This window comes from Heteronotia binoei, chromosome 9, assembly GCF_032191835.1.
Source record: "Heteronotia binoei isolate CCM8104 ecotype False Entrance Well chromosome 9, APGP_CSIRO_Hbin_v1, whole genome shotgun sequence".
Classification (NCBI taxonomy): domain Eukaryota; kingdom Metazoa; phylum Chordata; class Lepidosauria; order Squamata; family Gekkonidae; genus Heteronotia; species Heteronotia binoei.
The window spans coordinates 40,192,490-40,218,877 of NC_083231.1; positions in this window are offsets into that span (position 1 = coordinate 40,192,490).

Below are 26,388 nucleotides of genomic sequence, written 5' to 3' on the forward strand. Positions count from 1 at the left end.
GTTTTCATTGCATTGTTTGCTTTATAAATTACTATGGATAAGGCCCATTATGAAGAAAAATACGACAGGCTCTAGCAAGAGGCTCTGGGTGAATGCCCACCCACCTTCGCTTCTTCCCACCCATCCAAGTAAAGGAATTCATTTCCTCCCCCCACCCCCCCCCCAAAAAAAAACCTCAAGGGGATGTCTGCCATCTGGAAAGCAGTTGTAATTCTGAGTGATCTCTAGCCCTCACCTGGAGATTGGCAACAGTGGTTCTCCAAGAGGAAATTGCTGATTTGGAGGATGGTGTGTATGGCATTGTACCTGTCTGAGGTCCCAACCCTCATCAAACCCCACCCTCTTTCAGGCTTTACCCCTCAAATGTCCAGGAATTTCCTAACCTGGAGTTGGCAACCCTATATCCTTCCCTTTATCTGCCCCCCTGACTTCAGCTTTCTGTCACCTCCCCCCTCCCTGCAGCCTCTACATAGCAAAAGAACAGTCTCTCTCTCTACTGTGGTGGAGGGACAAAAAAAAAAGCCTAGATCAATCTTCTCTCCCTCCTTTGATCTGTACCACAACCCTGTGAGGTAGGCAAGGCTGGAAGTGAGTTACTGGTCTGAAATCACCCAGTCAGTTTCCACAGCAAGAACCTGTTTCTGGCAGACCAGGGACTTTAGATCTTCAGCAGCTGCTGGAAAATGAGGAATGAAGACTATATTCAGGCGAATTGCACTGCTGTGTTTTTATTTATTTATTTTAGGGGCTGTGAAATTATCCTAGCTACACCCCCAAAGCCCCCAGATATTTTCTGAGTTAGACTTGGCAACCCAATGTGCCTCTCTGTGAAAATGAATGTTCTTCCTCTTGTAGCAAACAGAATAGATAGAGAAAAACATAAGACAAAAACTGAACTTTGGCAATCATGAGAATCCATTCAGTGTTTCCACTTCCCTGCAGTTGTGAATGTCAAAGTTCCTTCCCTTTTTAAATTTGTTTTCACATGCTATCTGATGTTATTCAATAGAGGCAATTAGAAAGCAGTGAATCAAAGAAAGACACAAAATGCTCCTTTACCAACAAGGAATTCCAAGAACTTCAAAGACTTGCAGACCAATGGTCTCCAAGGACAGCCACTGTCACTTTCAGAACCCAAAGGTTCCTTGTTAATTGGCCTTCCTTCATAAGGCAAATGGCAGCACTTTGTAAAGTGACTTTTTGGAAAGGGTCATATCATGCCATTACAAGATCACATCAACAGGGCTGTCAAGCAAGGATGGTGAGATGAATCCTACCCCCCAAACAAGTGAACACTGAATGTTTTCTTGTAATACACAGAACAACATATTCCTGAGGTAGTGAATGGTGTTGGTTTTTTAAATTATACAACTGCCAATTCATGCATCTCGCAGATTTTGTAAAATGTGAGCTCTGTTAACATTAACCCCATTTCTAGAAAAAGTAATAGATTTTTCTACCCCCAATAGGCACTATTTGATTTCCAAAGTTCAGAGATGTCCTTTTTCTATCCAGCGTTGTAGGATGTTTGCAGCATTCAGTTGCTAAACTGTGTTTATCATGCATTACCAAATGTGCAAGCTAGTCAAATCAAGTGCAGGCATTCCTTCTCATAGAAGATAAGAGTTAAGCTTGAAAAGAGTGAGTTACAGAAATGCCAGGAAAAGTAACAGGAAAAGGGTCCTTTTAGACATAAAGAAATCAGGTCAAACTAATATATGTGCCTACCAGATGTGCTTGTCTTCTGGTAGGATTTTGCTTGTCAGAACCTGAAATTATGTATTTCAGACAATATTCTGTACATATATATTTATTTTACAGCAGGAACAAGTAAATAACTGTAAGCTCAGAAATGTCATAAATTTTGTATGCTTGAATAGCTTTTTAAAAACTTAAAATGCTGCATTAGGGATGCTGAGAAGAGAGAGAAGCCTGCCTCCTTTGCTCTTGCTCAGGACTCGCATATCTTGAGGGATATCTGTGTTGGCACCTCCTGTTTAGTTATTTGTGTGTAGTTTATCCCTTTTTGTGACTGCCCTTTTGCACATTTCCTACCTGTGTCTGTTTTCTCCTCTGGAAAAGTCATAACAATGATGTCTAATTATAAATAAACACAGACTGTGGAGCATTATGGAAGTTAAATTGATTTAGTAGACTATAACTCTGTCTAGGATTGCACTGGCACAGTGCAATCCGATGCAGAGTTACTCGACTGTAAGTACTTTAGAAATAATGTACTCTGCATGGGAATACACTATAAGAAGAAGAAGATATTAGATTTGTATCCCTCCCTTCACTCTGAATCTCAGAGTCTCAAAGTGGCTCACAATCTCCTTTACCTTCCTCCCCTACAACAAACACCCTGTTAGGGAGGTGGGTGTGAGAGAGCTCTCCCAGAAGCTGCCCTTTCAAGGAGAGTTATGGCTGACCCAAGGCAATTCCAGCAGCTGCAAGTGGAGGAGTGGGGAATCAAACTCGGTTCTCCCACATGAGAGTCCGTGCACTTAACCACTACACCAAACTCTCTCTCTGCATTGCTGTGGGCATCATAAATATTGTATAGACCAGAGCTGTGACTAAAATTAAAGGAAGTGTTTCAGAGGCAGTTGGTGTCATGGTTGGACTTGGATCTGGGAAGCCTGGGTTCAAACCCCTGCTCTCAAAAGAATCTTAACTGTTCGACCTTCGCCTACTCACTCTTTCTGACCCTATCTTACATCACAGAGTTGTTGTGAGGATTAAAAAAAAATGATAGCAACCCGTGCTCTTCTAAACTGCTTGGAACATTTTCTTTTACAAAGAAAATTGACTTTCTCTCATCTGTTACCCATGAGCTAGTTAACCTCTTTGGTATATCTTGTTAACCTGTAAGCTAGTTTGTGACTGCTTGAACCAGTTTTTGCTGACTGCATGAAGATAGCCTTGGAATGGGCAACAAGCAAAGCAGACTTCTTCCATCCCTAATCTCAAAATTCAAAGGGCTGCTTTTGATCTAAAAAGTCCTACATAATATGATCAGGGACAGATACTCAAAGGACCAGCTCCTTCCATATTGATTTGCCTTGACACTGGGTGCTTTAACACAAGATATTTGGCCTGACCTAGCCCTGCCTCCCATTCAGGTTAAATGTGCATGAAAACACAAGTACATATGCCCCCCAAGCTGCACCCATTCTCACCCTGTCTCCAAATGCCTCCTATCCAGTTTAAAAGGTCACCTGGTTCTTTCTGGTTGTTTTTCCCTGAATCACATTTAGGTTGCATATTCACTGGCCATCTTAATGTCCAGATGTGATTCATAAGCAGAAAAGTAGTGTGATCACACCAAGCTGTTTCTGGTATGTTCAAGATTCCCGCCCCCCCTCCCAACCCCTCTCTGAGGAGCACTTGTGCGCTTCTCTGCTTGAGTGCATATACCAGGGGACTTTTAAAAAAACCCAGAAAACCAACCATTTCTGCAGCAAGTCGATGGTTGAGGTGCGCTAGCTGTCTGAATGGGCAACCACGGACTGTTGCCGGGATCCTGCCACTTCAATGGTGGCTGTCTGATATCCCGGAAACGCACCAAACTCAAGCAGATTTTTTGAAGCCAAGGTAATATTGCATCAATTTCCCAGTGTGATAGCATGCACTGAGATGACCCTTCTTTGAGGGCAATGACTCTCTGTTCTTGGAGCTGCTTTCCCAGTAGAAATCGCCACACTTTGATAGCAGCTGTTTGGTTTAGCATTTGACAGGGTGTTCTGAATTTATTTTGTAATTACTGTTTTAGGCTTACAACTGTAGTTTTCATTGATGGTGTTTTATTGTTTGATTTTTCAGCAAGTACACTGTATAGACCAGGGATGTAAACATTTTGAATAAACACCGTGTACATGTAACGTACTCGAAGCGGAGACGAGAGTAGGGCAACATGGTTTATTAGGAGCACGTTGCAAGAGAGCGAACACGCGGGCCGGGTCCCACTTATATACAATCCCCGGTACAACCTACAGGGTTGGTCAGGCCAATCCTGACCTGTTGAACTTCCCGCCACAGCTATTGATAGGCAGGGAGATTCGCGCCCTGCGCTGGGGCTTCTGGGACGGCCCAGTTGCCCCTGCGCCCGGTCGCATATTATTTCCTGATACACTACACCCCTCCCCCCCTGGTTAATGAACATAGTCTTGCAGATATGCGGGAGGTCGGCGCTCTCTGGTGGACCGTCTGAGGAGGTCCTGTGGGGGAGGCGCCGCCACCGCATCTGATGCTGCGGGGGCCCCTGGTGCGGACGGTGGCGGCCCGAATGGTTCTTCGGCACCTTCGGGCTCTGGCGGTTCCGGTGCTACCCGGGCTGGTGTTAGGGGTGATGGGGCCGCGTCCTCCGGTCGGTCCCCGGCGAGCTCCTCCCCGGCGCTTGCCTCTTCTGTGTCCGCCAGTTCCTCTGGTAGCGTGCAGCGCCTCAATTAGTCTATGTGCCGCCGTAGTACCTGGCCCCCCTCAGTTGATATGTCATAGTGGCGGGACCCGGTGACTCGTAGCACTCGGCCCGCCACCCAATTGGGCCCCCTTGCTTAGTTCCGGGCGTAAACCGGGTCGCCCGCGAAGAAACCCCTGACTGCGTCCCGGACCTCGGGGCTCTCGCGGGTGTCTGACGCCCGGTCAGGGTGTAGTCTGTCCAGCCGGGTTATGAGCTTTCGTCCCATGAGGAGCTCGGCCGGGCTAACCCCGGTGACCGGGTTGGGGGTGATCCTATTGTCGAATAGGAATGCCGCTAATCGGTGGTCCCAGTCTCCCTGTACAATACGGCCCAGGGACTCCTTGGTGGTGCGGACCATCCGCTCTGCCTGGCCGTTGGTGGCTGGGTGGAAGGGGGCCGACCTTATGTGCCTAATAAGGTATCGCTGGAGGAACGCCTGGAAGTCTGCGGACGTGAAAGCGGTCCCATTGTCCGAGACTATGGTGTCCGGGATACCGTGTGTGCTTAAGACCCTGCGTAATGCTCGGATTGCGGCTGCGGACGAGGTGGACCCTACGGGGATGACCTCGAGCCATTTGGTGTAGGCGTCCACAATTATCATGAAGATCTGCCCCTGGAATGGCCCCGCGAAGTCGAGGTGGAGTCTCGACCATGGTTTCCTGGTGGACTCCCACCTAGTGGCGGGGGCGCTGGGAGGCTCGGGCCGCGACTCCTGGCACGTCTGGCACCTGCGGACCCAACTCTCTATTTCCCCGTCCATTCCCGGCCACCAGACGTAGCTTCTGGCTAGGGCCTTCATACGCACTATGCCAGGGTGGGTCTCATGGAGGGATTCTAGAACGCGTCTTTGCAGCGGGGGCGGAATCACCACCCTACTACCCCATAGTAGGCACCCCTTGTGGGCCGCTAGTTCCTCCCTCCTGACCTTATAGGGTTTGAAATCTTCCCCCATGTTCCCCTCTGGCCACCCCCTCACCACCCAGTCGAGCACCCGTGCAAGTGTCTTATGTTTCTGGGTGGCCTTGGCGACCTCCGCTGCGTGAAGGGGCGGCTCTGGGAGGCTCTCCATCAGCATGACCTGGTGTGCGGGGGCGGGGTCTGGACCCATTTCTGGGAGCGGCAAGCGGCTGAGCGCGTCAGCGTGACCCATGGCCTTGCCGGCCCGGTGTACCAGTGTGTAAGTGTAGGAGTTGAGGAATTGATTCCACCTCAACACGCGCTGTGACAGGATTTGGGGGGTTTGTCGATCTGGGGCCAGCAGACCTAAGAGGGGCTTGTGGTCCGTGGCTATGGTGAACCTCCGCCCATACAGATACTCATGGAACTTGCGGACCCCCGCCACGATCGCCAGAGCCTCCTTGTCTATCTGCGCGTAATTGCGCTCAGCCGGTGTCAGTGTGCGGGAGTAATACGCTACCGGCACCTCCCTCCCGTCTGGGAGTTGGTGCCCCAGGACTGCTCCCACCCCATACGGCGACGCATCGCAAGCCAAGATGACGGGGAGGCCCTCGTCAAAATGGTGGAGCACCGCGTTGGACACCAGAACGTCCTTGACCGCCTGAAATGCGGCGGCTTGTCGTTTTCCCCAAACCCAAGGGGCTTTTTTATCCAGTAGGCGGTGAAGGGGCTCTGCCAGGGCTGCCTTGTGGGGGAGGAAAGAGTGATAAAAGTTAAGGACCCCCAAGAAGCTTTGTAGCTCCGCTTTGCAGGTGGGGGCCGGAGCTTGCACGATGGCCCGTGTCTTTTCTTCCGTGGGGTGGATTCCCGCTGCATCCACGGCGAACCCCAGGAACTCCACCCGCGGCACCCCCAGCAGGCACTTCTCCCTCTTGACTTTGAGCCCCGCAGCCTGGAACCGGCGGAGCACCTCTCTGAGGCGGTTGCCGAATTCTTCGGGGTCCGGGGCGGCGACTAAAACGTCATCGAAGAACAGCTGGACTCCGGGGATCCCTTTAAGGAGAGCGTCCATTATACTCTGGAAGATCCCCGGAGTGACGCTTACCCCGAACTGTAGCCTCCTCACCCGGAAGGCCCCCCTGTGCGTTACTATCGTCTGGGCCTCGGCCGTCTTATTGTCTACCGGGAGCTGTTGGTAGGCCTGGGCCAGATCCAGCTTCCCGAAGATTTTAGACCCCGCGAGGGCAGCCAGGACGTGGCTCACCACCGGCACTGGGTAGGGGTTATCCTGCAGTGCCCGGTTTATCGTGCATTTGTAGTCTGCACAGATCCGCACCTCCCCGTTTGGCTTAAGTGGGGTTACGATGGGGGTCTCCCAGGGGGCGTAGTCCACTGGCTCCAGGACTCCCTGGGCTGTAAGGCGGTCTAGTTCGGCCTCTATTTTGGGCTTCAAGGCGAACGGAACCCTCCTTGCCTTGAGCCGAATCGGCCTGACCGTGGGGTCTAGGGGCAGTGAGATGGCCGGCCCCTTGTAGCTTCCCAGGGACCCGTCGAATACTTCGGGGAACTCTTTGCAAATCTCCCCGAACCCGCTGGGCGTTAGGGTTTGCCCCACCCCCTCCACGCGCATTCCCAAGGGTTTGAACCAATCCAGCCCTAGCAGGGTGGCAAGTTGGCGCTTTACCACCAGGATGTCCAGTGGCCCGTAGAAGGACCCCCTCTCGACTTGCACCCGCGCCCACCCCGCAACTTGCACCGGGTTCTTCTGAAAGTCCCGGAGTATGAAGTTCGCCGGCCGCAGTTGCAGCCGCTGCCGGGGGCACAGTTCCCTCAGGGTCTCCTCCGCTATGAGGGAAATGGAGGAACCTGAGTCCACCTCCATTTGGCAGGGGTTTTCTTCGATGAGGACTGCCACTTTAATTTTATCGGGGGTGGCGAGGGGCAAGTTCAGTACCTGTAGGGACGTGGAGTCTGCTGAGTGGAACTCTGCTGACTCGTGGTGCGTGGTCGGCCTCCAGCGGTTGAGCTTGGCCCGGCAAGCCCTGGCGATGTGGCCGGTCTTCCCGCAGCTCCGGCAGTCTCTCCGATCGTGGGCGTCGCCGCAGCTGGCGCACTTGGTGGTCGGAGCCTTCTCCGACGCCGGTGGTCGATCGGCCGCTCGGGCGTTGGGCCGCTCTGTTGGGTGGGCTGGCGGGGCGACGCAGCTGGTAGGCTTCTCTCTCCTCCATGCGGTCGTGGTCCAGCTCCTCGTGGTGGACGGCGTCTGACCGGGTCTTGGGAAAGGTCCTGGAGGTCCTCTCGAACGCCACCGCTTCGCTGAAGGCGCTCTGGAGGGTGAGCTCCTCTTTGGCGAAGAGCTTCTGCTGGAGCCTCTCGTCGCGGAGGCCCCACGTGAACCGGTCGGCCAGGGTGTCTTCCAGCTGGGGGAAGTTGCAGTTCCCGGCGATCTTGCGGAGGGCTGCCAGATAGTCGGCGGCCGATTCTCCTGCCGCCTGGTCCCTCCTGTGGAACAGGAATCTGCGAGCCACCCGTGAGGGCTGCGGCAAGAAGTGGCCCGTGAGGAGTCTGATGATCTCCTCGTAAGATTTCTCCGCCAGGCGGGCGGGCGCCGAGAGACCCTTTGCGATCTCGAACGTGGCAGGCCCGCATACGCTCAGGAGAACATCCCTCTTTGCTCCGGCGTCGGTGACCTTGTTGGCCCGGAGGTAGAACTCGACCCGTTCCGAGTAGGACTCCCAGCCCTCTGGATTAGCAGGGTCGAATGCCTCGAGGTAGCCGGTGATTCCGCCCTGGTTGGCCATGGTGGCGGCGGCGGACGTGACCGGTCGTTCGTTGCCCAAGATCTCCGTCGTAGCCGATAAGGCTAGACTTTCCCATTCAGCTCCAGGTTAGGCAGCTGTTTCTCTGCACATTACTGTTGTAAATCCCAGACTGTGGCATAAACAGGTTTGAGCACTAATCCTGTATTTTCTGTTTGCTATACAGACTCACTTCATGTAATTCTTTCCTTATGACTTTTACTTTAAGATTTGTCAATGGAAAGCTAAACCTTGGCAGTAGACAAAAAATTCAACCAGTAAAAAAAAAGATGAGCATGACAAAAAACCGGGCACATGCGCTATGACATCACACACCTTTCAGTCTGAGCTGTATCATTTGTGAATACTGCTGTATGAAATAGAAAATAGAAGAGAGCTACTGGAAATTTAATAGGCATATTTGTTAATTTAGCATTCAACAACTGTGAAACTAGGGGGGAAAGTGTAAATACAAAATTTAAATACATTATCACCCTGATTCTGTACATAATATTGCATTGACAGAAACACATAGCATCGTTTTCAGATGCAGGATTTCTATAGATGGGTAGAGAAACCTGTGCTCAGCTGACATGGTGTTGGATCTGTAGGGAGAGAGCCTATGCAGCAGTCAGGACACCGAACTGATTGAAGAGTGACAAAAACTTAATTTGCTAAACTACCAAACTGGATAGGAGAGGGATAAACTTAAGTGCCTTAATAGCTGAGATAACTCTGTTCTAGAAGAATAGTTTGAGAGCATTCTGCAGACACACATGGAATAGCCCCTTTACAAGGAGAGAATGCCCCCTACAGTCCTGTCAAACCTAGATATTCCTTCCTTCCTTCTTCCACAAGATATTGCTATATTCCAGCACCTCTTCTCAAGGTCTTGTGTACAGAGTTCACAAGATTCATGTTCTTGCACAGATTATCAATTTTTTTTCTTGAGAAGTAGCTTGGTGAACATGCCTGCAATCATTTCTTTTGTAGGACAATACTGTAATGCAACAAGCCTGTCTTGCTGCATGCTTATTATACTATATGACTTTTACACAGACTGAATAATGCACTTTCAATCCACTTTCCATTCACTTTGCAACTAGATTTTACTGTGTGAAATGGCGAAATCCACATGCAAAGGATCACTAAAGCACATTGAAATTGTATTGAAAGTACATTATTCAGCACATGTAAAAGTGCTACACATGATGCTTCCTAATTGGTTCCTTTCTACTTCTAGATTCAGCTGTTGAACTGAAATACATGATATGGATTTAATTCATGTTGAAATTGCCAGCAACTTTTTTTGTGCCTGATACATCAATGCATCCATATAAGGCAGCCACTTGTCACACACACAGAGCAGGATCCAGGGCTGACCCACAGACATGATGAGTAGTTTACTTTTAAGCCGCTGGATTCAATGGAGATTTGTGCATGTAGAACAGTCCCAGATGTGCAATGTCCCTACTAATGTTCCTCTAATGTCCGCCCCCCCCCCCCCAAGTAGAGCAGTTCATATCCTGAGCAGAATATAACTGCTCTGATCTTAAAATGGGCAATGGACAGTGCAAGGTCCTGTGCAGCTCCAGATTGCTGCTGAATGGGGCTTCCTGTGTTATAGTCACTCATGCACACGGGTCAGAGGGAACACTGATAAGAAAAAAATTCTCCTCAGACCTGGACTTTCTGATACATCTATTCACTGTAATGTTAAACCATGAACTGAACAATTGGATATGTGGATGTCAACTATGTTTGTGATAACTTCTACAGACATTTTCCAATATAGTTCTTCATGAAGATAGCCACTGATAGACGCAAATAATGCTTATAGGAATTCAGGGAAGGGATATGAAATGCCCTTCAGTTTTATTGGGTTCTGCAGAACTGCAAAATTGGTGACTGTTCTAAATACAGTATAAAGAAGGGAGATGCATAACATGTTTAAGAACATCATAGTTACTCTCACAGTGCAAATATTGCAGAAGAAAATGCCTAAGTCATCTGTATCCTCTCCTGGAAAGGAAACCAAGCCTTCATAACCTTAAAGGCCAAATATACTTTTAAAGTAGAACTTACGTTCTCCAACTAGCTGTGGCATTCAATTAGAACCAGCTAGAGTTTCCAAGTTGTCTTTAATGGAAGACCAATGTAGAGTGTGGTAACTGTAAAAATCCTACTAAAAGTCTAGTAAAAATCAGTACTCAGGTCTATTGAAGGTGGCTTATTCCTATAAAAGAGTTCTTAGAATTTCAACGTTAGCATTAACTGTTACTTTGCTCTAAGAAAAAAAAAACCTGTACCTATTGTGCAGTTGCTCCATTGGTTGCCAGTTGTTTACTGGGTTCAATTAAAGCTGCTGATTATCACCTACAAAGCAAGCCTTTAACGATCTTGGTCCCATATATCTCAAGGATCTGATGTATCTGCTGCAGCAGCTTTACTCATCTGAGCAAAGCCTTTTGAAGGTGCCACACCAGAAATGGGTAAAATCAATTGTGGCTCACACTTGAGCTGTCTCCACTGTGGTTCCCACCTAGTGGAATGTCCTACTGGAGATATCAGGAAGGCTGATTTTATTATTCTGTGAAATGTTTAAAATGGAGTCATTGAGGAAGGGCATTTCTGTTACTAGAATGCGGCTGTAGTAAATAGGAAATTTTAAGTAGTCGTTGCATTGTTCTTTCTATATTCTGGACTATTTGGAATGCATTGTTTTCTTTAACAATCTGGTTTCCCTGCATTACTTTTGTTTACATTATATTGTCCTTTTTTGAATTTTTAAAAATAATATTATGTTGTCTTTAATATATAGTTATTAATTTGTGTGAACTCCTTGCATCTAAGTGTGAAAGCTGGACTGCAAGTAAATAAATTGGAGTCCTCAGATCAGAACAATCCCAGGCAAAGGGACAAATTACACATCATTTCAAATGGTACCAGGAAGCCACGCTATTATGATGCTTGGCTTGAAATGCAGTTGCTTTCTCCCACATGCGCCTGCTGCCCATGAATAGGTTGTAAAACTAATGCTCAAAAACATTGAAATTGGAGGGGGGGGGGATAGGAAGAATATAGGCTTCCCGAACCTAGAAGAGCTAAACATTTATAAGTCCACACATTCCTATACAATATTTTTGGGGAAAGGTGATATTTCTTTCCTACATCTAGCCTTCTCAATCTATCGCTTTTCTGTCTCACTGATATGGGCTCCTCAGCCCCCTCCTTTTCTATCCCTCTTCAATTTTGTTCCTCTGCCGATTACTTCTAATATAGAGTTGGTCCAATAAAAGATGTCATGTCTTCTTATTTTAAATCTCAGAATCTGCCTTGCGTAGACACATAATACAAAACGTATGATTGACAAGAGATGTAGTCTAATCCATGTGCAGTGATGTTGAGCATTCACCCGCATATAATATGGATATTTTTTTTAAAAAAAATCCCCTACTTCTTCTGACCCTGTATGATTAAAAATTCAGTGGTAAAGGGCAGTGAAAAGCAGGTCAATGCAGCAAAGCAGAGTCATTCAGACTAACACAATCACACAACAATTCACAGTTACAAGCTAAGGCAAACTAATTTGTCTTTACTGTTCTCATCTGACCTAGTTAAGCTACAAGTGCACTCCATACCTAAGGTTTATAGCAGAATAGCACTTTAACTAAAGCATTTCGGTTGAAAGGTGAGCTGGCAGAAAAAGGTCAAAGCCATCAGGTTACTGTGAAAGACCAGAAACAAGTCCAGAAAGAATTCATTACACTACTAGGAGACTCTGTCTGTTCAGCATCTTAAACAGCCATTCTAATCAATTTGATTCTCAGAATCCAGGGAAACTGTGATGATTGTGGAGCCAGAGATATAATACAGTCTCTAAAAGCAGGCTATCTAAGCCAAATCTTTCTTTCTTTCTTTCTTTCTTTCTTTCTTTCTTTCTTTCTTTCTTTCTTTCTTTCTTTCTTTCTTTCTTTCTTTCTTTCTTTCTTTCTTTCTTTCTTTCTTTCTTTCTTTCTTTCTTTCTTTCTTTCTTTCTTTCTTTCTTTCTTTCTTTCTTTCTTTCTTTCTTTCTTTCTTTCTTCTGAGGCATACTGTCCCTTCAATGTGACTAATTCAGTTTGAAAGCCGGGAAACCTTGAACTAAGTAGCTTTAAATGTGATTGAAAGTGCACAAGGCTAACACTTAGAAACTGCCTGGTCATGGCCAAATGACATTTTAACACTCTCTTTATAGGTTAATTAAATAATAAAATGAATTAATTGCCCTATTTCTTAGCACAGGAATCCAGACTCTTTGAAATAGACTGTATCTGTGCCAAATTATGGGGACAAGCTTGCACATGTCGCTGGAACCATTGGCGCACCTTTTGACCTCTCTATGAGTCGTATGTTCAATAATGTAGGAATGCCCTGACTTAAGAAGTAATTTGGACACACTGTAGGACCAAGAGTGTCTACTGCAGTTCCAAAGAGTATCTCTAGAAAGAAAATATGGGGAGAAAGGAAGTTTTTTTTTAAAAAAAAATCTTCTGTTTCTTGTCTATCTTTTATTTAAAAAATAGTTTATCTTCTCTACTGAGTTTATCAGCACATCTTTTACAAAATATGATTTTATTAAAAACAAACACACACACCCTAAGTTTTCCATGCCAAGATAAATGTACTATGTTATCCCTCCTTTTTAAAAGCACTCTATATTGTACTTTGAGTCATATGGTGCAACGCTAAGCAAGATCGCAAACTTCTGTTAGTGGTTCTTTACCTTTTTGAAGTCATGATCCCCTTTCAGAATTTGATGAAAACTATGGACTTTCCTCAGAAAAATGCACATAAACACTTAAATACAAGATTCACTGTGAGCCTGTATAAACAAAGATGTCCATAATCAAAATGACAGTGTACATTTTCTATAACTCCTGTCAATACAAACCTATTCTAGATGTCATAGCATAGTGATGATGACAATTACCTGTCCACATATAGTATTTATTTATTTATTTATTACTTTACATTTATATCCTGCCCTCTCCGCAAGCGGACTCAGGGCGGCTTACAGTATCATAAAAACAATCAATTCCATAAACATATAAAACCATAAAACATTTATCAAGTTAAAAACTAGTACGCTATCTCAATCTAGTCTGGCGGTATTGGGTTCTGACTATGACCGCCAGCTTCTGTAGGATGTCCGGTGGCAGCCCATTTTCAGTCAACCAGAAAAGCCTGCCTAAACAGTTCGGTCTTACAGGCCCTGCGGAACGCCGACAAATCCCGCAGGGCCCTTATAGCTTCTGGGAGGGTGTTCCAGAGTTCTGGTGCTGCCACCGAGAAGGCCCTAGATCTTGTTGCAGATAGCCTGGCTTCTTTTGGGCCAGGGGCAGACAGCAGATTTTTTGTCTCTGATCGCAGTGCTCTCTGGGGGATATATGGGGAAAGGCGGTCCCGTAGATAGGCAGGTCCCGTAGATAGTAGCATCCTTTGCTGCCCTATACTTGTTTGGAGTGGAGCAATACCTTGCATAAAGTTTTTTTCTCCACAAAGCCCATTTTCAAAGTAATAGGAAGGAAATCCAAGAAAAAACATTTGTTTGTACCCAGTTCATAGACTCCTCCAAAGCCCATCCATGTACCCTCTACTCTTTAAAAGTAGGATTTTCCTGTATACCATCACTAATCTCAGTCTCAGTCTTTTTGCCCAGCTTGGTTCTGAAGTACATTTACACATGGGACATTCATTTCACTAACTAGGGACTTGATCAATACAAATCTCAGGAATATTTATCTGTGGATTCTGAGTCAGACTAGCTAAATTTAAATCAATTCCATACTTACATGCATTTCTACAGGTCAGTTCAGCAAGCTACAGTGAGTTGGGTTGGGGACAAAAGGAATAATACACACAAACTGGTATGAAAAAGCCACAGTTTTATTTCTATTGTAGGCCATTTTACAACAAAAAGATAGAGACTTAACAAAATGTTAGCATTAATCTAGACTATGTGAGATATGATCTGGTCCAGCCCTGAAGCTGGTAAATTTTCTGAAAAGGAAAATAGCATCAGGAAGAGGTTAAAGTTAAACATGGCTTCTCATTGTAGTAGTCCCCTCATACCCAATCCATTGTTGGTATGTTTTGCCAAGGCCTCTTACCATGCCTTCATAAGTAAAATCAAAAATTTCTAAATCAATTGAACCATGATATCTTATTTATCCAGTTACTTTATTTATATCCTGACTTTCTCCCCAATAGAGACTCAAGGTGGCTTACATAATTTCCTCTCCTCTACTTTATGCTCACAATAACCCTGTGAGGTAGGTTGGGTTGAGAATGTGAATGGTCCAAGGTCACCCAGCAAGCTTCCATTGCAGAGTGGGCATTCAAACTTGGGTTCCTAGATCTTAATCCTGTGCTTTAACCACTATATTGCACTGGCTCTCACTGATACATCCTGATATATCCTATGAGATCACTGTGTGGAATGTAAAATTAATTGTACTTATAATTGTACCTACCAATCAGGTGGAGCAAAATCACTTTTACCAATCAGATTTCCCAACCTAATCAACCAGTAGCTACCTAAAATCCACAATGATACTAGACTTGCCAAGTTCGACCTTGGCTGCAGTGGGGGACTCCATTCGTTCATGTGAAGCACATGCTTGTCAGGATGATGTCATCATGCTGGGCATGTCACACCTGGGATGCTGTAGGATTCGGGTTAAAACTCTATGGTACCATCAGGTTAAAACTCTATGGTACCATTTGTTTGTACCCAGTTCATAGACCCCTCCAAAGCTCACCCATGTACCTATTTTTTTAAAAGTAGAAATTTCCTGTATACTTCAGATGTCACTCTCATCTCAGTCTCAGTCTTTTTGCCCAGCTTGGTTCTGAAATGCATTTACACATGGGGCATTCATTTCACTTACTGGGGAGTTGATCAATACAAATCTCTCAGGTAAAACTCTATGGTACCATAGAGTTTTACCCTGAATTCTAGAGCATCCCCAGCATGACATGCCCTGCACAATTATGTCACTTCAGGGTGACATCATCATGCCAGGCACATCACACAATGCATTTTAAAAGTTTTATTGAGTTTCTATAGAAAAAGGGGATGGGGACCTGCTCTGTGCCAGCAGGTTGGAGGGCCCCAGACTGGGAGATCCCCCAGCTCCAGTGGGAGTTTGGCAGCCCTAAATTATACCCTTTGGGAGGGGAAGTCATGGAAACTATCCAGTATAGCTAGCCATTTCCCTTCATATCTCTGTGCAGCAGACTTCAAGCCCACAGTTCTCTCTCAGTGTAAGCCTTAGACTATGTGAGATATGATGTCAGGCATCATGAAGCTCCATCTGTTTTTTCAGAGGCCCTGTAACTTGATCAAATAATATGGCTGTGTTTTTCCCCATGGTGTCAGCTTCCACTGTCCCCAAATCTACCTGGCACTACATGCCCTTGTTTGAGGGTGGAAGCTATCATGGTAACTATAGCTCCAACCAGGATCTACCTCTCAAAAGGTGCTTGAAGATGCTTCCTAGACACAACCCTAACTGTTCTAATCTTATTGGTGCTTCCCCCTGCACTGAATTCTTCATATTGTTTAAATGATATATTTTGAGTCAGAACTGTAAATTCTTTTTGTTCCAGGGCTGATGTCATAAATCTTGTGTTGTACATTTGCTGGGTTGTTCAGTGACACGTAGCAATATTTATCTTACATTCTGCTATTTCCATTTGTCCTCGCACTTTTCCACATTCCCTTTTGAATCTGAAGTGTATTGAACTTTGCTCACTGTACTTCAGATGTCAGAGTAGATGGATGATTCTTCTGTAAGAATGAACATTGAAGCTGGCACTCGAAGGGTAGATTTGATGCTGGACATACATTATTTTCTTACAAATATGTTGGCATATCAATAGCTGTCCCATAATTTTTTTCTGCTATTCCTTGCACAAAATGCATTTGATGTCAGACTTTTTCAACACCCATGAATCAAGAAAAGGTATTTTTCCCACCACAAAGGAGTAAAAGAGATTCCCAGGGCATTTTTAATGCCTCATATAAATATCCCCTAATATTCTGCCTAGAAGAAAATACAGATAACTCAGTAAAACATTAATCTTCCATCCTTCTGCTACATAGAGTTTCTCTTATATTTTCCAATAATAATGGGAACAATGGGGCCCAAAATTAAACATTATTTCATTAACAGTACTGGAGCTTTATTCCTTTCTCTGATATGTTTATTAATACTTTTTAATCCTCAAGAACATATTAATGGAAATCTTCATTTGAATAATGAAACAATTAAATAGTTCATGACATTCATAATAAGAGGTGTATCAAAGTGGCTGTAGTGGAAAGGGCAGCACAAATGGAAATAGAACATAACCAGGGTCTAACTACAGGCTCACCATCTTTTGGTCTCACATAAAAATCTCCAGAAATATTAATGGGAAGTAAAATTGAGTATAAATTTGAGCAATATTGAAAGGGATGAAATCTATAAGGAAGGAATCCAGCTAAAATTCATCCTACAGTTTAAGTTTCAGAATGTTTCTAAGAAACTCCATGCTAAATCTTTCACTGGATCAACAAATATTGTAAAGAAATGAGCTTGCTCAGCTCAACTTTGTTGGGAGAGTGTTATCCAAATCTGAAAGTCCCATAATTTGCAAAAGCATCACTCTTGCCAGCATAGAGCAAAAGTCTTTTGGGAGCAGATGAGCTGCTATGTGGGTGCAGGAAGGGTTTGCGCTGATGTACAACCAGCGCCGCCACAGCGGAGGGGAGTTACATGTGCGGGGGGCCTCCAGAACGCCACTCTGCCCAACGGCAGTGGCGCCTGAGGGCTGCACCCGAGTGTGGACGGAAGTGAGGCAGAGCACGGCGTTCAGGCAAAGGAGGGGGTGGAGTTGGGGCACGGCCAGGCTTAGGCTTCTTTTTGAGCAGTTTGGGCCATGACACCCCCCCCAAGAGGCGCAACGTTACGCCTGCAGAAACAGTGGCGTGTCCCATAGGTACTCGTTGAAACAAACAAACAAAAAGGTCGCCTCCACCACTGCAGAAGCTCGCAAACCCCTTAGGGAGTGGTGTGATTGCCTCGCCAATCCCCTCGCACCTCAGGCTGATGAGCCCCCTCCCCAGCACCCAATCGCGGTCTCCCCCCTCCTAGAAATACTTCCACTTTGGCCTCGCACAACTCAGTTGTTAGGGAGAGGAGTGCGTGGCAGAGAATTCTGCTGGCGAGCTCCCGGCCATACAGACTTAAAGTGAGGGACAGGCAGGAGTGTTAGTGATGGGTTTTGTACTGCGTGGTTGCTTTGACAGTATTTTTGACTTGCTAGGGGGAGAGAGAGGTCTCTCCCCTGGGGCTAACTGCTCTCTTTCCAGATCTCCACAGGTTCCGGGCTTCCAAAGGCTCTGCATACGAGGACTGTCACCCATGGCTACGTAAATTCCACTGTGCCCCCCATCCTCCCCCTCCCCTTGCTCTCGATGGCTCAGTGTTCAAGTATCTCTGGCATGTGAACCTGGCAGTGGGCTCCAGCAGGGGAGATTTCCTGACCCCGCTACCCTGTGCTGCTGCCTGCTCCCTTCCCTTCGTCTGCCCTCTGTCGCTTTCCCAACCCCTGGCAGGGCACGGGGTGTGTGTGTGTGTGGCAGCTGCCTTGTTGCAGGGAGGTGGGTCAGAGACTGTCCTTTTAAGAGAGCGTCCAGCTGAAACACAGCCTGGTCTTCCAGCCGCCGCCACGCAGGTGTTCTTGATCTCTGTCTCTTTTTTGCATGTGGGACTCCAACACAGAGGCTTCTGCATGTGTTGCTCCACTACCCTCCACTACCTCAACTGTTTCTGCCTGCTGCTCTGAATAGAGCCCCACCCATGGCGAGACTGCCAAGCACGCACCAGGGAGACTGTTGCACTCTTTTCTGGAAAAATAAAGTCTGAGCTGTGCCCTCTGTTGTCTCTCCTGCTTGATGTCTGCTGCACATTCCCTGGGCAACCCCCCTCCTCTGTCAGTGGCCTCTCTGAGGAAATGCCTGAAAGGATGGGCAGGCTTGGTTCGGGGGAGATGGTCTATGAGCTGCCACACTGCCTCCCGCATGGCTGGACAGGGGAGGGGGTGCCACCCCTCAGCCTGCCTGGGCTGACAGCCTACCCAAACCCACAAGACTGTTGTGCACAGGGCACTAAGGGGGGGGGGCTGCTGAAGTGGATGCATGCCCAACAGCTCACAATCTGTGTTCTGCGCCCCCCGAAGAGGTGTTCCTTGCACATAGCAGGAAGCAGCAGCAGGGCAACACCATGGGGGGCTCCGAGGGGTGTCTTTTGGACTTGGTCTGACCACTCCCAGACACACATTCCAGCCGCTGTCTAAGACAGCGAACTCCTGCACTTGGCACTTCCTGCTTGTCCACGCGTGCCTCTACCCACCTGCCTACCATTGGCAGAGTCTCTGACAGCGGGAGGGAGTGAGGGGATTGATGGCCTCTCAGGTGCAGACTTTCCGCCCCCTTGCCCGGTCACATGCAACGGGCTGGCCAATCCCATGGTCCTGCACGAGCTTGTGCCTCCCCCACCCCTGCCTTGTCAGCGGGCCAATGACATGCGTCTGGGCGGAATCACCATGGCGACGAGTTCTCTCTCACTCGTTGGGCTGCTCTTCCCCTCTAAGCGTGGTGTAACGTCTCCCCTTTGGAAGCCAACTGTGGCCGCCAATGCTAGTTCTGCACTCGAGTGCAACTACACAGCGGTTCTCTGGATTGGGCTGTAAAAGAATATTTGGGATCTTTATGTATACCAAGGGCCAGATTCAAACCAACAATCAAAAGAACAAGAGATAATACATTTTCTTAAGCAGAAGAAGTTTTATTTAATTAACAGAAAAGAAACCAGATTAAAAGTTAAGTGGTTTTGTAGGGTAAAATGAAGATTTGCAGAAAGGAAAAAATGCATTAGCAAGACAATCCAAAATTTTTCATTAATAAGTGTCCTGCATATAGGGAGTAAACTGAAAAGGGAAAGCAAAATGTACAAGGCCTGGGGTCAGACAGAAAGAAGTTCCTTGGCAGCTTCAGGAACTTATAACAGACCAGATGCAAGAAGAAAGTGAAAGAACAGATGCAGAAAGAAAGTGCAGTAAAGAGGGTCTATGTTGTGAAAAAGCAGAGAGGCTCACCATGAAGCTGGGGTAACTGGATGAATCCAAACTAGCTGCAAAAACTAAGGCTGAAACAAGTCCGTAGCTAACCAGGGTCCTATGGGGCCTGGCCCCCTGACAGATTTTTTTGGGCCCTTCTCCCTTTCCCATGGTACCCCCTCCTATGTAATTTAAATTGTGCCACCACCCTTTCCATGCCATTTAAAGGTCTCCTGACTCCACCCCCAAAGTCTCCTGGCTCTACTCTCAAAGTCCCCAGATATCTCTTGAATTGGACCTGGCAACCCTATTTTTGCATGATTGATGGAAAAGCTTCCTTATGCCCTTAGTGTGGTTCACTGCCATTTGATTGTTTAATACAGACTCTTCCTGTCATTTTAGGACCATACTGAGGTATACATATGTGCAACTGGGGATAAAAGGTTATACAAAGTTGGGTCCCTGTGCTGTAAAGGTCCCAAGAGCATCACTGGGATTCACATGTGAATGTTCATTATTTGAAGCAGTTACTTGAAAACAGGCCTTTTTTAGTAGAATAAGTCCAGCAGGAACTCATTTGCATATTAGACCACACCTCTGACATCACCATTATTTCATGTAGGGTTTTTTTGTAGAAAACTCCCAGTAGGAACTCATTTGCATATTATGCCACATCCCCTGATGCCGAGCCAGCCGGAACTGCATTCCTGTGTGTTCCTGCTAAAAAAAAAAGCCCTGCTTGAAAATACGAATCGTCCATTGTGTATCTAAAATCACAAATCACATTCAAAGTGCCCAGTGTTACTTCTCTTGCTTTCTAAAAGAGGGATACACAAGTCATAAAGGCTTGAGTAATACACAAGTCATAAAGGCGTAGCATAAATAGGTGACCAGCACATTAGCCCTCTTGATTTCTCACTGATAGGAGAAGATTTCAGCATGTACTTAATTCTCCCACTGAAACAGATAGAAATTTAATGCACTGAACTTTCATGTCTATTGTTGGGTCTCTGGGAAGCTACTATGTATGTTGTTTGCATACTGTTTCTTTAGCCAAATGTCCCAAACCCTTAGCTGGCCCATGGGACTTCACAGTCATATGTCCAATGCTGAAAACTGATTCTATAAAGCACATGGAGACCATAACATTTGTAAATTACTGTGTACACTAACCTGAAAAGTAAACATAATATAGAAAAATACAGATACTTCTAAGCACATGCAGTGCCAGCGCTGAGACTCTCCACCACATGAATAGGTCTACAAATATTGCAGCAAACAAATGAAGTAGACAGGTTATTCCACATGTGCTTTACAGTTGTTCTCAGTAACAGTGTTCACTACTATAAGGATTTCTGGAGTTCTGTATAGAAAAAGTTATAAAACATATTGAATGACAGAAAACACTTGCAAATAATTTTTTTTAAAAAAACATCCTTTCTTAAGCAGTGTTGAAACGTGACAGTTATGGCTTTCCTCAGGGTACATGCAAATACAGATGTTAAGAACAGTCAATTCATAGTGTAACTACTGGAAACTGCTTGCCACTGCCAGTATGTATGGGAGCAGAGCTGAGAAGTTCTGAAGAGGTGGTGGGTCTGTTAGCTTTGTTTGTTTCTCTAATGTCCTGAGGAAATAGAACATAAGACACATGACAATTTACAATGTCTGTTGTGCAGAAACTATGCTGCATATTTGGCTTAATTTATGTCTTTACTGAATAAGAAATAATTCCAAGTGTCAGAAATTGCCCCACAAAAATATTAGTGGATTTATAGTGAAGTATCTGTCATACCTGTCATCTACTGCTTTCTTATCCTGCTATATCAATGAGCAATCCAGCAGAAATGTAGCATGAAACAGTTAAATTAAAAATAATTGGCAAATGAAGCTCTCAGTGGCCTTATTGTTTTGGGTATAGAAAAGTAGGAAGATACGGAATAACATAGATATGGCTGCACTCCTATGAACATTTTCCTGATAATGAATAAGCCCCGTTGCATAAACTAGGACTTACTTTTGGCTAGGTGGAGGAAAGACAACATGGTATATCCTGATCTTGGAAGATCTTGGAAGCTAAGCAAGGTCAATATTTGGAAAGGAGACAACCAGGGAAGACTCTGCAGAGGAAGGCAATGGCAAACCACCTCTGCTTTTCACTTGCCTTGATAACCCCTTGCTGGAGTCGCCAGAAGTTGATTGTAACTAAACGGCACTTCATGCACACACACTGCTGAGCAGACCTCCTTAAGATCACACCCATTTGGTGCATGTTTGCTCCCCAAGGACGGAATAAAGAGTCAGACACAGAGTATTGGTATAAAATTGGGCCGCTTTATTCAATATTCTAATAAACGGCAAGGGTACCCCACCAGCGGCCTGGCCAGGGCTAAAGGTCATCTCGACCGCTCCTCTGCCATTAAAGGGCAAGAGACCCAGCCCCCCACTCGGAGCTGAGTGTTACTCAGCTCCCTCCAGGCAGAACCAGCAGGGAGGCATGCACCAGAGGGCCCAAACCCAGATGCATGTCTCGCCAGAAAGGCACCCTCTAGCTGAGCCTCCTGGACGGTCTGCATTCTCCAAACCCGGGTCTTCAAACCCGAAAGCTGATCTTTCCAGAACCCAAATTCCCCAAAAAGGGGATGCTTCACAGTCCTCCCCTAGCCGCATAGTGCCCTAAACCCCAAAAACCTGCCACTACTAAGGCCAAGTCTCTACTTAGGGCTTAGTGCCCACCGGGAGGCCCAAAGGCACCCACAACCCTTGCTGCAAATCTTTCAGGAAAAGCGTATTACCCTTTTCCGAGAGATGGACCCCATCCCCTCTGTAGAGGTCAGGAAATTTCAACAAAATGTCTGGATGGGGCAAATAGTGGCCCAACCCCTTTTCCAGCACCTTCCTGATCTCCTTATTAGCCTTATACTGGGCCCTTTCTATAGCTGCAGGGTCCCAAGCACAATGCCACACCAGGCGGGGCAGCATGGCTGACCAAATTATGGTGGTCCCAGGCCATCGCTCCCGAATGTGCTGAAAATCATCCCGGGCTTGCCAAAATAAGGCCTTGCCCTTTAAGAGTCCCAGATCATTACCTCCCAGGTGAACAATTAAAACCTGAGGAGGAGGACCCACACAATCTTTAAACAACAAGGCAGCAGGCCCGGTCACTGAAGGCCCCGGCGGCCTCGCCATTCGATACAAATATGCTGGCTGAGTCCCAGCTGAGAGCCAACCGCAGTACTCCGAGCCTGATGAGCGGCCCAAAACACATGGCTATGGCCGTATACGAGAACTCGGCTCCTCTGGCCAGGAACAATAGCATCTAAAGAGAAAAAAACAGTTAAACAAGAACAGAACCAACAATAAACAGACACCAAGTCACTCATTGCCTAATAAAAGGCTGCACGTAAGCCTTATAGGCCGAGGAACGCCACCTGCCCAATCTCTGAATGGAAGCTGAAGGATACCCCATGACAGCCGCTGTTGAGGCTGCCCCAATTCTAAAGGAGTGGGTCCCAAACCGCACCCCAGACAACCCCAACTCACCCAAAAATGATGCTTCGTCAACAGGCTACCATTCGAATGTATAAACAAAAACCTCTCCACGGGCCCTCTAACTGCCAAATAAGCAGCCAACGCAGTAACTGGACACAGCTCAAGCTCTGAACAACTACCCAACTCGAGCACCGTACCCTTCTGCAACTGATCCGCCTTAGAACGACGGACAGTGATGACTGCCTTACCCGCAAATAGCTGCAGATCCCTTAACAGCAGAGCCTTACCAGAAACATCGTTTCTAGACTGTGCCACCAGCTCACTTACTCTAAGAGCTCCAAAAAAGCTAACAAAGATACAGTATGAAAAAAACATGCTTCAAATGACGAAGCACACACCACGTCCCAAACCCTCTTCAAAACCCGCAGAATAAAAGGAGACACAGGATTCCACGTGTCTCCTTTGGCCCACCCCTCCAGCATCTTTCGAATACGAAAGTCAGCTGTTTCTTCCCTATAACCCAGCGCCTTACTGACAAAAGCCAATGCAGACAGGCGCCCCTAATGGATTGCACGGCCAACCCCTTACCTTGCAGCGAAACACAGTAATGGAGCAAATGCTCCACCGGGAGGGGCCTGCAATACCCTACCTCAGCCCTAAAGTCTTCAAACTGCTGCACAGCCCATTCATAAGACTTCCTGGTGCTGGGCGCAATGGCTAGACCTATCGCTCTGCAGGCCTTGGCTCTCCAATCAGCCATAGCTCCTGGGGCATTGGCACCGGCTCTCTGTCGGCATCTGGGGCCAGCTGATGAAACCTCTCTATCTGTTTACGAGATAGAGCGTCAGCCACCCCGTTACTCACCCCAGGAACATGCTTGGCTAAAAACAAAATGTTAAGCCGCAAACAGCGCAGAGTGAAAGCCCTCACCAATTTCATAACCCGTCCAGATTTGGATGAAAGGGAATTAATGACGTGGACCACCACCATATTATCACACCAAAAATGGACAGTGTGATTGGCCATATCCTTCCCCCACATCCAAACCGCGACTAAAATTAGGAAAGAACTCAAGAAACGTAAGATCCTGGTTCACACCAAACTTTACCCAGGAGTCAGGCCAACTATCCACGTACCAATGTCCACGGAAATAGACTCCAAAACCCAAGGAACCAGCAGCATCAGACATGACCTGAAGCCTCATGTTGTCCCTCCAAAAAGAGACTCCATTAAAGGACTCCAAAAATTCCTGCCAAACCCTCAAATCATCCCCCGTGCTGCAGGTGACCCTAGTTTTATGCTGAGGCAAGCGTAACCCTGACATAGCATCGCACAGCCTTCTAAGAAAAGCCCTCCCAGGAGCAAGCACTTTGCAAGCAAAGTTGAGGTACCCAACTAGCTGCTGCAACTTCAACAAAGTAACCTTCCTTTTAAGAAGAAAGGTGGAAATCCTAGCCCTCAGCGCCACTATTTTCTGAAGAGGCACCCTAGACAACTGCACAATAGTGTCAATCTCAATCCCCCATGCTCCCCATGACCAAACCTGCCCAGGCCCTGCCTGTAAATTATCACCCAACCTACTTCCGAATCCAGCAGGAACCAATGGCAAACCGACCCCCGATGCTCCAGCCGCCACCATCAAACCCACATCCGGACCGCAAAGGCCAGCGTCCCTGCCAGGCACGACTCCACCAGACTTGCCCTCAAAAATAGACAGCCTGGTGAGAATACTCGCCTGCTTACCCTTCTTAGATTGCCTCACACCATCTTCCCTACCTGGAGAATGGATGCCCACTGCCTGTTCCAATGCTCTCAATCTACAAGCAATATTGGAATCAACCACCATATCACCCTCCTCATCAGAAGAGGATAACGGCGGTGGTGGCCTTTTCACAGGAGCCTTGGGCGCCTTAGGTGCTGGCTTTTTTCCTTTGGGCTTGCCCGACCCTTTTCCACCAGCCATCTAAATAGCAAGCACAAGACCACAAGATGGCCGCCTGCAGCTCCACTCTAAAATGGCTTCCCCCTGAAAGAAGAAAGGGAACTCAAAATGGCCACAAAAGCCTCTGCTGCACACCAATATCTTCAGTAGGAGAAAAATGGGAGGAGGAGGGGAGGCTCTCCAAAATGGTCGCCTGCCAACCTCAAGGGCAATAATAAAAAAACCAGGTTGCCCTACAGGCCCACACCCTCAGAATTTAAAAGGGGAAAGACCAACCCCTGGGCTCTACAACCCCTGCCCCAGCAGACCCCAAACCCTAGGCAGACTCAGCCAACAAGAAGGACAACGCCACGTCCTCCAACGCCTCCGATGCCGCTGCCAGCCCGCAGCACTGCAGCCGATGCTCCAGCCAACACTGACGCTCCAGCCAATGCTTCACCCGCCGCTGCCCAGTCGACTGCCCCAACAAACCTCGCCGTCCAACCAAAAACAAAAGAAAAGCCTCATCCTCAGCCTATCGTCTGCCAAGATGAAGGAGCTGACGAGGAGCGCAGATCTGACAGTTAGACTGTCATATCCCGCCTTTTTCTCTGCACGCCGAAACGGGCACCCTCTGACTCTTTCCATCCAGGGAAGCAAACTCTGCTCATGCAGCCTAGCAGCTACGCTGCAGTCTGCAAGCATAAGATTACATATTAAGTTTCCAAGTAAGATTATTGTAGATGGTTTAGAGAAAAATCAAAGAGGAGCCACAACTTAAGCTGTTATCTGATATCTACAGATGGGACCAGTGGGTACTTGAAGCACTGATTTGATGTACCTAAGAATTTATGGAAAACTAAGATTTTACTTTGTGTTGGTGTTTAAGGCATGGGAACTTGTTTTTAAAATAGGATAGTGTGTGTGTGGTTATAAAAAGAGGAATGGTAGCTGGCAAACACCAAATTCTACCCAACTAACTCATTCAAAGAGGCCCTATTCAATATTCCCTGTGGCACATATCATGCTTAATTTATCCTGGAAGAAAAAAAATCAATTTATCAACTATGGTGGTGAGTATGGCAAGAAAGTAAGAGGTAATCAAAGAAAGTTCTAATTTCCTGGAGAAAGATGGTTATTATAAGGATTACATTTTTGGAACACAAAAAAACCAACAAAAAAACCCTGTTCTTGTTTTAGTTTAGACATTTTGTATGCTAACAATTTATAGTCACAAAATTGTATGTATATATAGATGTTGTAGAAGGTTCTGTGGAGAAAGCTCTGGTGTTCTTTTCATATATTTAGAGCACTATCTGGAAATGGGGCATTCGCCTTGAACAAGAAGACTGTCTATGGTCTTATATGCATACTTAATTGGGAGTAAGAGTCACTAAAACCAGCAGTACATTCTTATTTGAACTGAGAGATTCAACATGTGCATACTTTGGAAAAATAATTATTACCATATAAAATACTTCCATTGTTGCAATAAATGTTTTCCTTTGATAGGCAGATGATGGTTTATTTTTCATATATACTTTGGTCAAAACAATATGGACCCCAGATAAAATGATATCATTTATAACTATAACTATGATATAGAATATCATAAAGGGGATACTGTGGCAGGAACAATATGCTATACAACCAGACAGAGACATCATTTAGAT